The sequence below is a fragment of the Schistocerca serialis genome, chromosome 3 (genome assembly GCF_023864345.2).
Source record: "Schistocerca serialis cubense isolate TAMUIC-IGC-003099 chromosome 3, iqSchSeri2.2, whole genome shotgun sequence".
In the NCBI taxonomy this organism is placed as follows: Eukaryota; Metazoa; Arthropoda; class Insecta; order Orthoptera; family Acrididae; genus Schistocerca; species Schistocerca serialis.
The window spans coordinates 555,689,061-555,702,952 of record NC_064640.1 but is presented as its reverse complement, the minus strand read 5'-3'; the positions used below and the strand labels follow the sequence as shown (position 1 = coordinate 555,702,952).

The window sequence follows — 13,892 nt, the reverse complement described above, 5'->3', positions numbered from 1 at the left end:
GCAGTCGGTAAACTCGTATTCTGTTCACTACACGACTGTGCGGAATTGTACGAAATGCATTCCTGAACTGAAGAAACACGGCATTAACTTGCGTGACAGTGTCTATGGCGCTCTGAATCACATGGATCAACAGAACGAACTGAGTTCGCAAGTTTTCCGTTTTCGAAATCTGTGTTGACTTTTAGAGAGGAGATTTTCGTTCTCCGAAAATGTCATAATAGGTGAGCATAACACATGTTCCATAACTCTACTACAGATTGCCGTAAGCGGTATAGGCCTATAATTATATGCAACTGTTCTACGACCCTTCTTGAGAACGAGAATGACCTGCGCTTGTTTCCAGTCGCTAGGTCTCCTTCGCTGAGTGATCTAAAAACTATAAGGGGAGCAGGTTATTTCGCATAATCTCTGTAGAATCTCACGGGTATCTCATCCGATCCAGATGCGTTTCCACTGTTAAGCGATTGTACTTGCTTTACATTTCCGCGATCATTTATCTTAATATCTATTTGTTTTGTTGGCATTTGTACTGCTTATGCTAATGCCCAAGATGGAAACAATTAAAGAAGAAGAAATTTTATCGTGATAAAGAGAGAAAATGGTTCTAATCTATAGAAGAACAATGCACGTGTGAAGCACGACGTACGGAAATGTAGGGTTCCTGTTTGTGTTCAAAACGGTGCATCTGTCGCATTCGTGAGGTGATGCGTGCGCTTGAAAATGCTCAGTGCTACACACAGTATAGTACATTTGTTAAAGAACAATTCAGATGTGTCGGTAGAAACAGCAGTAGCAGCCGTAATAGAACAGGCAACCTAAGAAGACCGTCTCTGAGGAGTGAGGGGGAAGTCGGGGAAACACTCCTTCCTCTCGTTCCCTTCCACCCCGTGGCTGCCCATGCTCTGTGATAGCGGCCGCCTGAAAAATATTGCCTTACTATTAGACTTCGTTGTCAATCTTGTTTTGTTTCGTTGTTCGTCAGCACCAGCGCCAAAGGGGAAAATTCTGGTAAAATGTGCATGCTGACATCACTACGCCAATGTAAGCAAGAAATGGAGGAGGGAACCCTACCATTGGCGATGTTTTAACTGAATAAAATAAAATATGCATCGTGATTTTTAAAAAATCCAGTATTAATAAACTACGGCAACGGCCATGCCGCAGTGGATACACCGGTTCCCGTCAGATCACCGAAGTTAAGCGCTGTCGGACGTGGCCGGCACTTGCATGGGTGACCATCCGGGCCGCCACGCGCTGTTGCCATTTTTCGGGGTGCACTCAGCCTCGTGATGCCAAGTGAGGAGCTACTCGACCGAATAGTAGCGGCTCCGGTCAAAGAAAACAATCATAACGACCGGGACAGTGGTGTGATGTCCACACGCCCTTCCCATCCGCATCCCCCGCCCAGGATGTCACGGCGGTCGGATAGTCCCGATGGGCTACTTGTGGCCTGAAGACGGAGTGCATTAACAAACTACACTGCCTAACAAAAAGGGTGAAGCACCCAGAAGAAGAGAAGGAAACAGAATGAAACTTCACAGGTTGAGAGGGTATGTGAAGTTATTCAGTGATTACAAAATCGAGTTAAATTTATGGAGACCTTGGAAGTATGAACCTACACTACTGGCCATTGAAATTGCTACACCAAGAAGATATGCAGATGATGAACGGGCATTCATTGGACAAATATATTATACTAGAACTGACATGTGATTACATTTTCACGCAATTAGGGTGCATAGATCCTGAGAAATCAGTACCCAGAACAACCACCTCTGGCCGTAATAACGGCCTAGATACGCCTGGGCATTGAGTCAAACAGAGACTGGATGGCGTGTACAGGTACAGTTGCCCATGCAGCTTCAATGCGGTACCACAGTTCATCAACAGTAGTGACTGGCGTATTATGACGAGCCAGTTTCTCGGCCACCATTGACCAGACGTTTTCAATTGGTGAGAGATCTGGAGAATGTGCTGGCCAGGGCAGCAGTCGAACATTTCCTGTATCCAGAAAGGCCCGTACAGGACCTGCAATATGCGGTCGTGCATTATCCTGTTGAAATGTAGGGTTTCGCAGGAATCGAATGAAGCGTAGAGCCACGGGTCGTACCACATCTGAAATGTAACGTCCACTGTTCAAAGTGCCGTCAATGCGAACAAGAGATGACCGAGACGTGTAACCAATGGCACCCCATACCATCACGTCGGGTGATACGCCAGTATAGCGATGACTAATGCACGCTTCCAATGTGCGTTCACCGCGATGTCGCCAAACACGGATGCGATCATCATGATGCTGTAAACAGAACCTGGATTCATACGAAAAAATGACGTTTTGCCATTCGTGCACCCAGGTTCGTCGTCGAGTACACCATCGCAGGCGCTCCTGTCTGTGATGCAGCATCAAGGGTAAACGCAGCAATGGTCTCCGAGCTCATAGTCCATGCTGCTGCAAACATCGTCGAACTGTTCGTGCAGATGGTTGTTGTCTTGAAAACGTCCCCATCTGTTGACTCAGGGATCGAGACGTGGCTCCGCGATCCGTTACAGCCATGTGGATAAGATGCCTGTCATCACGACTGCTAGTGACACGAGGCCGTTGGGACCCAGCACGGCGTTCCGTATTACCTTCCTGAACCCACCGATTCGATATTCTGCTGACAATCATTGGATCTCGACCAACGCGAGCAGGAATGTAGCGATACGATAAACCGCAATAGCGATAGTCTACAATCCGACCTTTATCAAAGTCGGAAACGTGAAGGTACGCATTTCTCCTCCTTACACGAGGCATCACAACAACGTTTCACCAGGCAATGCCGGTCAACTGCTGTTTGTGTATAAGAAATCGGTTGGGAACTTTCCTCATGTCAGCACGTTATAGTTGTCGCCACCGGCGCAAACCTTGTGTGAATGCTCTGAAAAGCTAATCATTTGCATATCACAGCATCTTCTTCCTGTCGGTTAAATTTAGCATCCGTAGCACGTCATCTTCATGGTGTAGCAATTATAATGGCCAGTAGTGTACTTATCAGTACGTCGCGGCGTCTCCTCTGGCCTCTGGCCTGGCCCAGTGCATACACTGATTTGGCTGTGAATGGTGTCATAAAGCCGCTGTATCCTCTACTGAGGTAAGGTGGTCCACAACTGTTGCAGCTTGTCCTTGATATCCTGGGTACTGGGACTGGGATCGAGTTGATGTCCGAGCTGGTCTTACAAGTATTCCATCGGGGGCCAAATCTGGGGATCTTGCTGCCCATGTGACTCAGCATCACGCAGACAGTTCATAGAAACATGTGCCAAGAGTGACCGAGTATTGTCTTGTTGAAAACTGGTACACCATATTAAATGCGCCCCCCCCCCCCCAAAAAAGCATGTTTTAAATAATATCTGTTACCCGACCACTTCAAAATTGCCGTTTTGGTGGGAGCGCTGTGAGCTGTTTCCGTACTCTGCTATTCGTTGTCCTGAAGGACGCGTCAGCGGTCTAGTCGCGCTCAAAGTGTAATATGGTTCCTGAACTGTACTTGGTGTACGGCAGCGATAAAACAAACTTAAAACTGCACTATGTTAACATATCCTTCTGTCGAACGACAACAGAAACGAACACAAGGAAAATAACTTTTCTTTTATGGCCTAACAATTCAGCAGAGTGTGTAGGAGACAACGGATTTTTGTTATACATTCACTTTTAATATGGTCTTTTACACGAAACTGTTGAAAATGAAAATAAAAAAGTTGTGTTAATATCTAAAAATTGAAGCGAACGTGTCATACATTAGAAATTAATACGAACTTTTACAGAGATGCGTTCAAAATTAAAATTAAGCTGTCGTTTTACGATCTAATAACTTGAATGTGTAGCAGATGCAAAAAAACACGTTTGGTATTAATACGTGAATCTATAGGAAAGCACAAGAAATGAAAATGAAAGAGAGATTTCTGTGCTCGAACTAATAACTAAATACAGGCGAACAAACACAGAACTGGATTTGCTATTACATTATTTTACAGACTAGTGTGGAAAAATCAAATCTGATTTATAATCTAATAGTTAATGTGTAAAGCATTAGGATCTGTGTAGCTAGTTGTTGCATAATAAGTGTGCGCAACACCTTTAATCCATGTAAGGGCTGAACCGTTTTGTACTGCAGCTACTGCTCTCACCATAGCTCTTTCTAACGGTGTTAGCCAAGCTTTTACGTATTTATTGACAGAACTGAACTACATTATATATTAACACTTTTTCATCTGAGCGTACTCTCCGATAACATATATTTCCGCGATAGCTATACATTTCAGCAGACGCCAAGAATACGCATCAGTTGTAATATCAGTATGACTTGACTGTACAGCGCCGAGCGGCCTGGTCATTCGGGTATTGTTTAGTACTTTCGGGCGCCTTCGGTCATGTCTGCACGTAAACAACGTTTAGTTCCGCGTTCTGCCATCGGCAATTGTAAAATAGACAGGTAATACGTAGTATGTAAATCCAATGCTTGTGCTCTAAGTTACAATAAAAAGCACATTATAATCTTATATTTTTAAAATTAATGAGAATAAATAAACAAACTCACCAGTCAGCAAAGTTTGCGTATGGCTTTTCATAGTTCAGACAGTTATCAGTTAGGATGTTGGCTTTGATGTGAAGAGTGGTCAAGGCGTTCAATCTCTCCTCAGATAACGTAGAACGTAGGTACGATTTCAGTCTTTTAAGAGCCGAAAACGAGCGTTCTGCTGAACAGTTTGTAAGAGCCATACATAGAAATATTCTAAGAGCAATGTCAACATTCGGAAACACGGACTGTAACCTCTTTTCGTAAAAATTTACTCATTTCGACTGGTATATCACTAATCTCAGAAGATTTCAAAAGTTCCGCGAAATGCTCACATTCACTAGGGAAGGACGGCTCTAAATCTGTGTCATATGACGCTTGGAGTTTTGCTGCACGTTCAGCAATATTGTCAGGTGAACTATTCTTAAGGTTACTGAAAACTGTGGAGGAGTCCAACAGTGTTCTATAGCTTTCCTTCCATCTCACTAATTCAGTGTACAGTTTGTAGAGTACTGGGAGAAATGTTTCGACTCTTAATTTCTCCCTTCCAATCAGAAAAACTTCTTCAGGATCCGCTTCTTCGTCATAATGAAGTTTGCGTTTTCGTTATCTTTTATAGGTCCATTCATAGTCTATATCACTTCAATCTCCAAGGATTTATTTTAATTACAGTCCAACATGCCACTAATAGATGCAATAAATTCTACAAGTGATTCATATAATTCATGAACTATTTCAGTATCAATATTTACATTTTGCAATTTCAAGATTTACACAATCAAATCTCTGGAGTATGTCCTTCCAAACTGTCATTATGAATACTGTTTCTCGTCTGCTGAGTTGATTCAATAGAGTTGAAGCCTCATTTAGTACAAGTGGTTTTTCAAACGTATTATTGGCAATATGGGTTGGCTGGCTCTGAGCACTATGGGACTTAACATCTATGGTCATCAGTCCCCTAGAACTTAGAACTACTTAAACCTAACCAACCTAAGGACAGCACACAACACCCAGTCATCACGAGGCAGAGAAAATCCCTGACCCCGCCGGGAATCGAACCCGGGAACCGGGGCGTGGGAAGCGAGAACGCTACCGCACGACCACGAGCTGCGGGCGGCAATATGGGTGAGGGCATTGATAACGCCCTCCCTGTTTTCATGTAGACTTACACACGCTTCCTCTCTTGCTGACCAACGTATTTTTGATAAATTTTTTACCGTTTTGCTTCCCGGTTTCATGAAACAAAGAAGTTTATCCCAGCGCTGTGTAGAAGCAGAGAAAAAATTATTAAGGCTTTGCATTACAGTGAAAAGTGAGCATGCTTCCCGACAACAGCTTGCAGCACTAGTGCCAACTGAATTCAAAGAATGTGCTGCAGAAGGCACATAACGTGCTTTCTGATTTCGCACTTTAATCGTGCCTGTAAACCAGTGTAGGTTCCTGACATATTGCTTGCGTTGTCATATGACTGGCTTCTACAGTCAGTAATATCAATGGAATTTGTAGACAGGACTTTTAGTACGGCCTCAGCTAAGTTTTCGGACTTGTGTCCCGGGTTTGGTAAAAACAGAAGGAAACGTTCAACAGGTTCACCATTCTCGTTAACATATCTTGATATGAAAGATAACTGATCGATATGTGAAATGTCCGCAGTAGAATCTACTACTATAGAGAAATATTTGGCCTGTTTTATTTCACGTATGATAATTCTTTTTATTCGTTTAAAAAGAAGCTCTATTACTTGATTACAGATTGTTGAAGAAAGGTAAATTGTATGTCCCTGCCCTGGATTTCCATATCTTTCAATGTGCTCTGCGAGAAAAGGATCAAACTCGGCTATAAGTTCAAGAGACAACATAAATTGACCATTATGTAATGAATGGAATCTTTCAATGTGTCCACGTAGGGGAAGTCCATCTTCTTAGCTTCTTCACTACTGCAAACACCCTTTTCAACACACTTCGCCAGTACATTTTTTTCTGTCTCAACATATGACTGGAAATGGTTTTCTGTTGTTCCAAGTGACTTTTTTCTTGTTAAGAGTGATAACTCAGAATTTTGTGTTCAAGTGAAGTCTCATGATGAGATGAAATATTAGAAATATTTTTCCAATCTTCAATACCATTAGGATCAATTGCAGCCTTACCTCTGAACAATTAACATGGCGCACAAAAAACAGCACCGGTGCTACAGGAGTATACTAGAAAATTACGCAAAGTTGATTCACCATTTAAAAGTTTACGGTAAAATACATTTTTGTTCAAATATCTGGTTTTATCGCCTATTGATCTTCTTGAATTAGAAAAATCACCGTTGCAATTTTGATTAATGCCACCTTGTAAGAGATTGTCGATTTTTGATTCACTGACATACCATTCTGCAGGATCATCACTAACGAGGTTATTTCTTTTTGTAATGCCTGACTCGTCACATAATTTTCCGTGAAACTCTAAATCAGGAACAATTTGCTTTTCTTCATTTTTAACTTTTGTTTCGTCAGTATTTACTCCTTTTACAACAGCTGCAGTGCCAGAAATATCATCCGTACTACTTGAATTCAAAGGCGAACCAGCAACTTTTTTTGCGGAAAATTTATCTACTATGCCAAGAGTTTTTAGAGCATTGGCTTCTCGTTCTCACCTTTCCTTCGACAATTTCCGAAATGCCGCCCCACTTAACTTTACACGTTCGCTTTTTTCCCTGTTATTCATGTTAAGGCGCTTAAAAAATTGACAACCAACAGTCAAAACAAAAGAAAAAATGTAAAAGGAAAGAAAGACCGTATCCAGTTCCAGTCGTACTACACCGCATATGAGCTCAAAGCTTTTTACCTTAAATATGGCACACGAGCACAAAGATTTTTCCTTTAAGCAGGGTGCGATGAACTGACCAACTCGGATTACTTGACATAACTGTGCTATGAAATAGCGACAATGCAGAATAATTTAATTTCATTGTCGCCTGTTTCTCGCTTGTCAGTGAACAGTAGAAGCACACCTACCGGCTGGAATTCGTCTCGTAAAGAAAACGGGACAGTTCCTTTTTCGGCTTCTGTGTCCCGCGTCGCCGGAATTTTAGCTGGGACGCAGAAATATGTTCTGAATATTCTTGACACTGTCTTTCTAATTTAAAAAGCAAATAATTTTTGCAGTCTCTTGCAGTGAGGTGTGCTGGATCGACTTTTATCCCACTTAATTCTTGTAACATTTTAGCGACTTCTGTGGGCAGAGAAGACAGACTACAAAGTTTAAGTAGTCTTGTTGGCATTTGATGTTGTGTGTTGTCATTTGTGTGGACACTGCTGTTATGTCTACACGAAAATGGACCTTTTATTCCAACATAAAATAAAAATAACCTTTCCTCGAAGAAAAAAAGCTTAGTTAAGAAGTTTAACATAAAATTCGCAATGCCACGTACTATTCGATTGCACAGAGTGGGAACTTTGATATCGTGCAGGCTGCAGCACACTAAATGAGACAAACGAAATAAATGAGACAAACGAAAGTTGGTTTCTTATTCTTCTTTCGCCAAAAAAATTATCTAAGTAAATAAATAAATAAATAAAACTTTTAAACTGTTGTGAAGTGTATTTCACACGTTATTTGATATTCTGCTTATGTCCTTTTCGTATAAACATGTGTTTAAATATGTGAAACATTCCCAGTGTCAACATGTTTTGTTAAACGGGTGTCATTAAATCAAAGCTCAGATACTGAAGACCACAGAGCTTTCACATTAATTAAAGTAATGGAGGCTTGATTTGATACTTCTCCATAATTTATACAAGAAATTTAACTAGAGTCCGGTGTTACATACTGAGGCTCACACATGTTACAGTAATTAAGAAACTGCTGATTAGTTTATAAAAGCTTTTGAGGGGTTCCGGTATTTTCACGGGGAAATATGGTAGGGTTAAGTAGAAACCCCTTCCCATGAACCATGGACCTTGCCGTTGGTGGGGAGGCTTGCGTGCCTCAGCGATACAGATAGCCGTACCGTAGGTGCAACCACAACGGAGGGGTATCTGTTGAGAGGCCAGACAAACGTGTGGTTCCTGAAGAGGGGCAGCAGCCTTTTCAGTAGTTGCAGGGGCAACAGTCTGGATGATTGACTGATCTGGCCTTGCAACACTAACCAAAACGGCCTTACTGTGCTGGTACTGTGAACGGCTGAAAGCAAGGGGAAACTACAGCCGTAATTTCTCCCGAGGGCATGCAGCTTTACTGTATGGTTAAATGATGATAGCGTCCTCTTGGGTAAAATATTCCGGATGTAAAATAGTCCCCCATTCGAATCTCCGGGCGGGGACTACTCAAGAGGATATCGTTATCAGAAGAAAGAAAACTGGCGTTCTACGGATCGGAGCGTGGAATGTCAGATCCCTTAATCGGGCAGGTAGGTTAGAAAATTTAAAAATGGAAATGGATAGGTTAAAGTTAGATATAGTGGGAATTAGAGAAGTTCGGTGGCAGGAGGAACAAGACTTCTGGTCAGGCGAATACAGGGTTATAAATACAAAATCAAATAGGAGTAATGCAGGAGTAGGGTTAATAATGAATAAAAAAGTAGGAGTGCGGGTAAGCTACTACAAACAGCATAGTGAACGTATTATAGTGGCCAAGATAGACACAAAGCCCGTGCCTACTACAGTAGTACAAGTTTATATGCCAACTAGTTCTGCAGATGACGAAGAAATTGAAGAAATGTATGATGAGATAAAAGAAATTATTCAGGTAGTGAAGGGAGACGAAAATTTAATAGTCATGGGTGACTGGAATTCGAGAGTAGGAAAAGGGAGAGAAGGAAACATAGTAGGTGAATATGGATTGGGGCTAAGAAATGAAAGAGAAAGCCGTCTGTTAGAATTTTGCACAGTGCATAATTTAATCATAGCTAACACTTGGTTCAAGAACCATAAAAGACGGTTGTATACATGGAAGAAGACTGGAGATACTGACAGGTTTCAGATAGATTATATAATGGTAAGACAGAGATTTAGGAACCAGGTTTTAAATTGTAAGACATTTCCAGGGGCAGATGTGGACTCTGACCACAATCTATTGGTTATGAACGGTAGATTAAAACTGAAGAAATTGCAAAAAGGTGGGAATTTAAGGAGATGGGACCTGGATAAACTGAAAGAACCAGAGGTTGTAGAGAGTTTCAGGGAGAGCATAAGGGAACAATTGACAAGAATGGGGGAAAGAAATACAGTAGAAGAAGAATGGGTAGCTTTGAGGGATGAAGTAGTGAAGGCAGCAGAGGATCAAGTAGGTAAAAAGACGAAGGGCTAGTGGAAATCCTTGGGTAACAGAAGAAATATTGAATTTAATAGATGAAAGGAGAAAATATAAAAATGCAGTAAATGAAGGAGGCAAAAAGGAATACAAACGTCTCAAAAATGAGATCGACAGTAAGTGCAAAATGGCTAAGCAGGGATGGGTAGAGGACAAATGTAAGGATGTAGAGGCTTATCTCACTAGGGGTAAGATAGATACTGCCTACAGGAAAATTACAGAGACCTTTGGAGAAAAGAGAACCACTTGTATGAATATCAAGAGCTCAGATGGAAACCCAGTTCTAAGCAAAGAAGGGAAAGCAGAAAGGTGGAAGGAGTATATAGAGGGTCTATACAAGGGCAATATACTTGAGGACAATATTTTGGAAATGGAAGAGGATGTAGATGAAGATGAAATGGGAGATATGATACTGCGTGAAGAGTTTGACAGAGCACTGAAAGACCTGAGTCGAAACAAAGCCGCGGGAGTAGACAACATTCCATTAGAACTACTGACAGCCTTGGGAGAGCCAGTCCTGACAAAACTCTACCATCTGGTGAGAAAGATGTATGAGACAGGCGAAATACCCTCAGATTTTAAGAAGAATATAATAATTCCAATCCCAAAGAAAGCAGGTGTTCACAGATGTGAAAATTACCGAACAATCAGTTTAATAAGTCACGGCTGCGAAATACTAACGCGAATTCTGTACAGACGAATGGAAAAACTAATAGAAGCCGACCTCGGGGAATATCAATTTGGATTCCGTAGAAATATCGGAACACGTGAGGCAATACTGACCCTACGACTTATCTTAGAAGCTAGATTAAGGAAAGGCAAACCTACGTTTCTAGCATTTGTAGACTTACAGAAAGCTTTTGACAATGTTGACTGGAATACTCTCTTTCAAATTCTGAAGGTGGCAGGGGTAAAATTCAGGGAGCGAAAAGCTATTTACAATTTGTACAGAAACCAGATTGCAGTTATAAGAGTCAAGGGACATGAAAGGGAAGCAGTGGTTGGGGAGGGAGTGAGACAGGGTTTTAGCCTCTCCCCGATGTTATTCAATCTGTATATTGAGCAAGCAGTGAAGAAAACAAAAGAAAAATTCGGAGTAGGTATTAAAATCCATGGAGAAGAAATAAAAACTTTGAGGTTCGCCGATGACATTATAATTCTGTCAGAGACAGCAAAGGACTTGGAAGAGCAGTTGAGCGGAATGGATAGTGTCTTGAAAGGAGGATATAAGATGAACATCAACAAAAGCAAAACGAGGATAATGGAATGTAGTCGAATTAAGTCAGGTGATACTGAGGGAATTAGATTAGGAAATGAGACACTTAAAGTAGTAATGGAGTTTTGCTATTTGGGGAGCAAAATAACTGATGATGGTCGAAGTAGAGAGGATATAAAATGTAGACTGGCAATGGCAAGGAAAGCATTTCTGAAGAAGAGAAATTTGTTAACATCGAGTATAGATTCAAGTGTCAGGAAGTCGTTTCTGAAAGTATTTGTATGGAGTGTAGCCATGTATGGAAGTGAAACATGGACGATAAATATTTTGGACAAGAAGAGAGTGGGATCTTTCGAAATGTGATGCTACAGAAGAATGCTGAAGATTAGATGGGTAGATCATATAACTAATGAGGAAGTGTTGAATAGTATTGGGGAGAAGAGAAGTTTGTGGCACAACTTGACTAGAAGAAGAGATCGGTTGGTAGGACATGTTCTGAGGCATCAAGGGATCACCAGTTTAGTATTGGAGGGCAGTGTGGAGGGTAAAAATCGTAGAGGGAGACCAAGAGACGAATACACTAAGCAGATTCAGAAGGATGTAGGTTGCAGTAGGTACTGGGAGATGAAAAAGCTTGCACAGGATAGAGTAGCATGGAGAGCTGGATCAAAGCAATCTCAGGACTGAAGACCACAACAACAACAAGTAGAAGCCGACAACATTCTCGGAGTAATAATGTTTCAAACATTGTATTGTAGATCGCCGTCCTGACAGCTTACTTCAAAATATTTTGAACAGTCATGAAGATGATACCAGACAGAAACCCAATGTTCAATTTCCATTCAGTCACCAAGTAAACTATGTATATTTCCAAGCTTGTATTGTCGAATTTCATTCTTAAGTCTTATTTAAACTAGCAAGTTGGTTAATAATATTAAAAGTTTTTATCGTTTGTAAGCATAGTTATTTTAAAACGTAAAAGGTTAAACTGAGTACAGAGCAAAAAATGCCGCCCCCCTTAAGTTTCCGCTCCTAGGCCCGTGCCTAGTGGGGCTATATGTAAATATGGGATGGCACAAAATGTTGGAGGGTTTACATTACTTGTTCACGGATGGCAGAGTCACATGTGAAAGGGCTGCGAAATGCATGATGCACAATACTGCTATCTGCCCTTGTGGTGGTCAGACATGATCAACCTTCGACCAGAACCTTGACGACGAGTACCCCTGCCCCCACTTTCTCATGCAGTCCAACATCGGGCCCACGATCACATCAGAATGCTCCACAAATTCGGATACTGAGTGACTGGACCAGCCGGCTAAGTGGAGATCCACAATGAGGCTTGCTTTAAACCCTGCCAGGTGCTGACAACGCCGTCTCACACGAGTACGCAGTATCTCCATGTCCTTCTCAATGATCGCTCAACATCTGACGCTGTTCACGTCCCTAACATACACCCTGCCAGGCCTAATAACGATATTAACACGAACAACATTATTGTACTCGCGTTGCCCTGCTATCTGTCACAAAGAATTGCAGCTAAAATTGTTCACCAGCGTACCGCCGATGGTGCATACGTGTACGAAGTTACATACACGGTGAAAATTATTTAAACCGATAAACTCTGGGAGGTTGCACGGGGCACCGAATAAAATTTTTTATCTGCTTTCGTAATTACCTGTGAACATTTTTAAAGAGGTAGAGGGAGTTTCTCTGTATGAAAATTAATTAAACTAACGTACTCTGGGAGGTTGCATGGTACAGTAAAAATACTTTTTCTAAAGTATTTTTCTGTGGGGACAAAAAGTAACAGAAACGAGATTTTATTCATTATTACCAAGAGAGAAATCATTAAAGCAACACAATTACTTCAGTTACAATAGAGGTGCCGGCCGGAGTGGCCGAGCGGTTCTAGGCGCTACAGTCTGGAACCGCGCGACCGCTACGGTCGCAGGTTCGAATCCTGCCTCGGGCATGGATGTGTGTGATGTCCTTAGGTTAGTTAGGTTTAAGTAGTTCTAAGTTCTAAGGGACTGATGACCACAGCAGTTAAGTCCCATAGTGCTCAGAGCCATTTGAACCATTACAATAGAGGTTCAAAAATGCCTCCATTGACTTGTTCCGTCTAACACAGTCAAAGACTGCAGGATTATTCTCAATTCCCGCCGCTGCTGTCACTATCTGGGCAACCAGATTCTCTTCTGGTTCAACAAGGGTTTTGTAAACAAGCTTGCACATCTCTCCTCACACAGAAAAGTTCATAGAGGACATATCAGGGGATCGAGTGGGCCATGGTACAGGACCACCAAGGACAATCCACTTTTCTGGAAACTGTCGGTTCAAGAATCGACAACTGAGATGTGCCTTCCGCTGCTGCTACTAACTGGGCAACCAGATTCTCTTCTGATTCTACAGGGGTCTTGTAAATAAGCTTGCACATCTCACCTCACATAAAAAAGTTCAGAGACGTTATATCGGGGGATCTAGAAGCCATGGTACAGGACCACCAATGCCAATGCACTTCTCTGGAAACTGTCGGTTCAAGAATCGATGCACAGGACAACTGAGATGTGCCGGCGGCCGTCATAATGGAACCACATGCGCTGTCTTGTAGCGAGTGGAACATCATCCAGCAAGTCTGACAATGCAATGACGAGGAAACTGTAATAATACCCACCCGCTAATGGCGTAGATAGGAGATACTCCCCAATTAACAGTCACCAACAACATCTACCCACACACTCTCGTAGAGCCGCAATTGATGACCACGAGTAAACGTGGCATACGGATCAACCTCAGCCGAAACGTATGAATTGTGGATGT

At 41.9% G+C, this 13,892-nt stretch overlaps 1 protein-coding gene and 1 pseudogene across 5 annotated transcripts in view; one reads left to right on the top strand and one right to left on the bottom strand.

Moving 5' to 3' along the window:
- The window catches only part of LOC126470450 (1-acyl-sn-glycerol-3-phosphate acyltransferase alpha), a 694,917-nt gene that overhangs the window by 51,208 nt on the left and 629,817 nt on the right, over window positions 1-13,892 (bottom strand). The gene's annotated exons all lie outside the window — the stretch shown is intronic.
- On the top strand, window positions 1,146-1,263 carry LOC126471700 (5S ribosomal RNA; annotated as a pseudogene).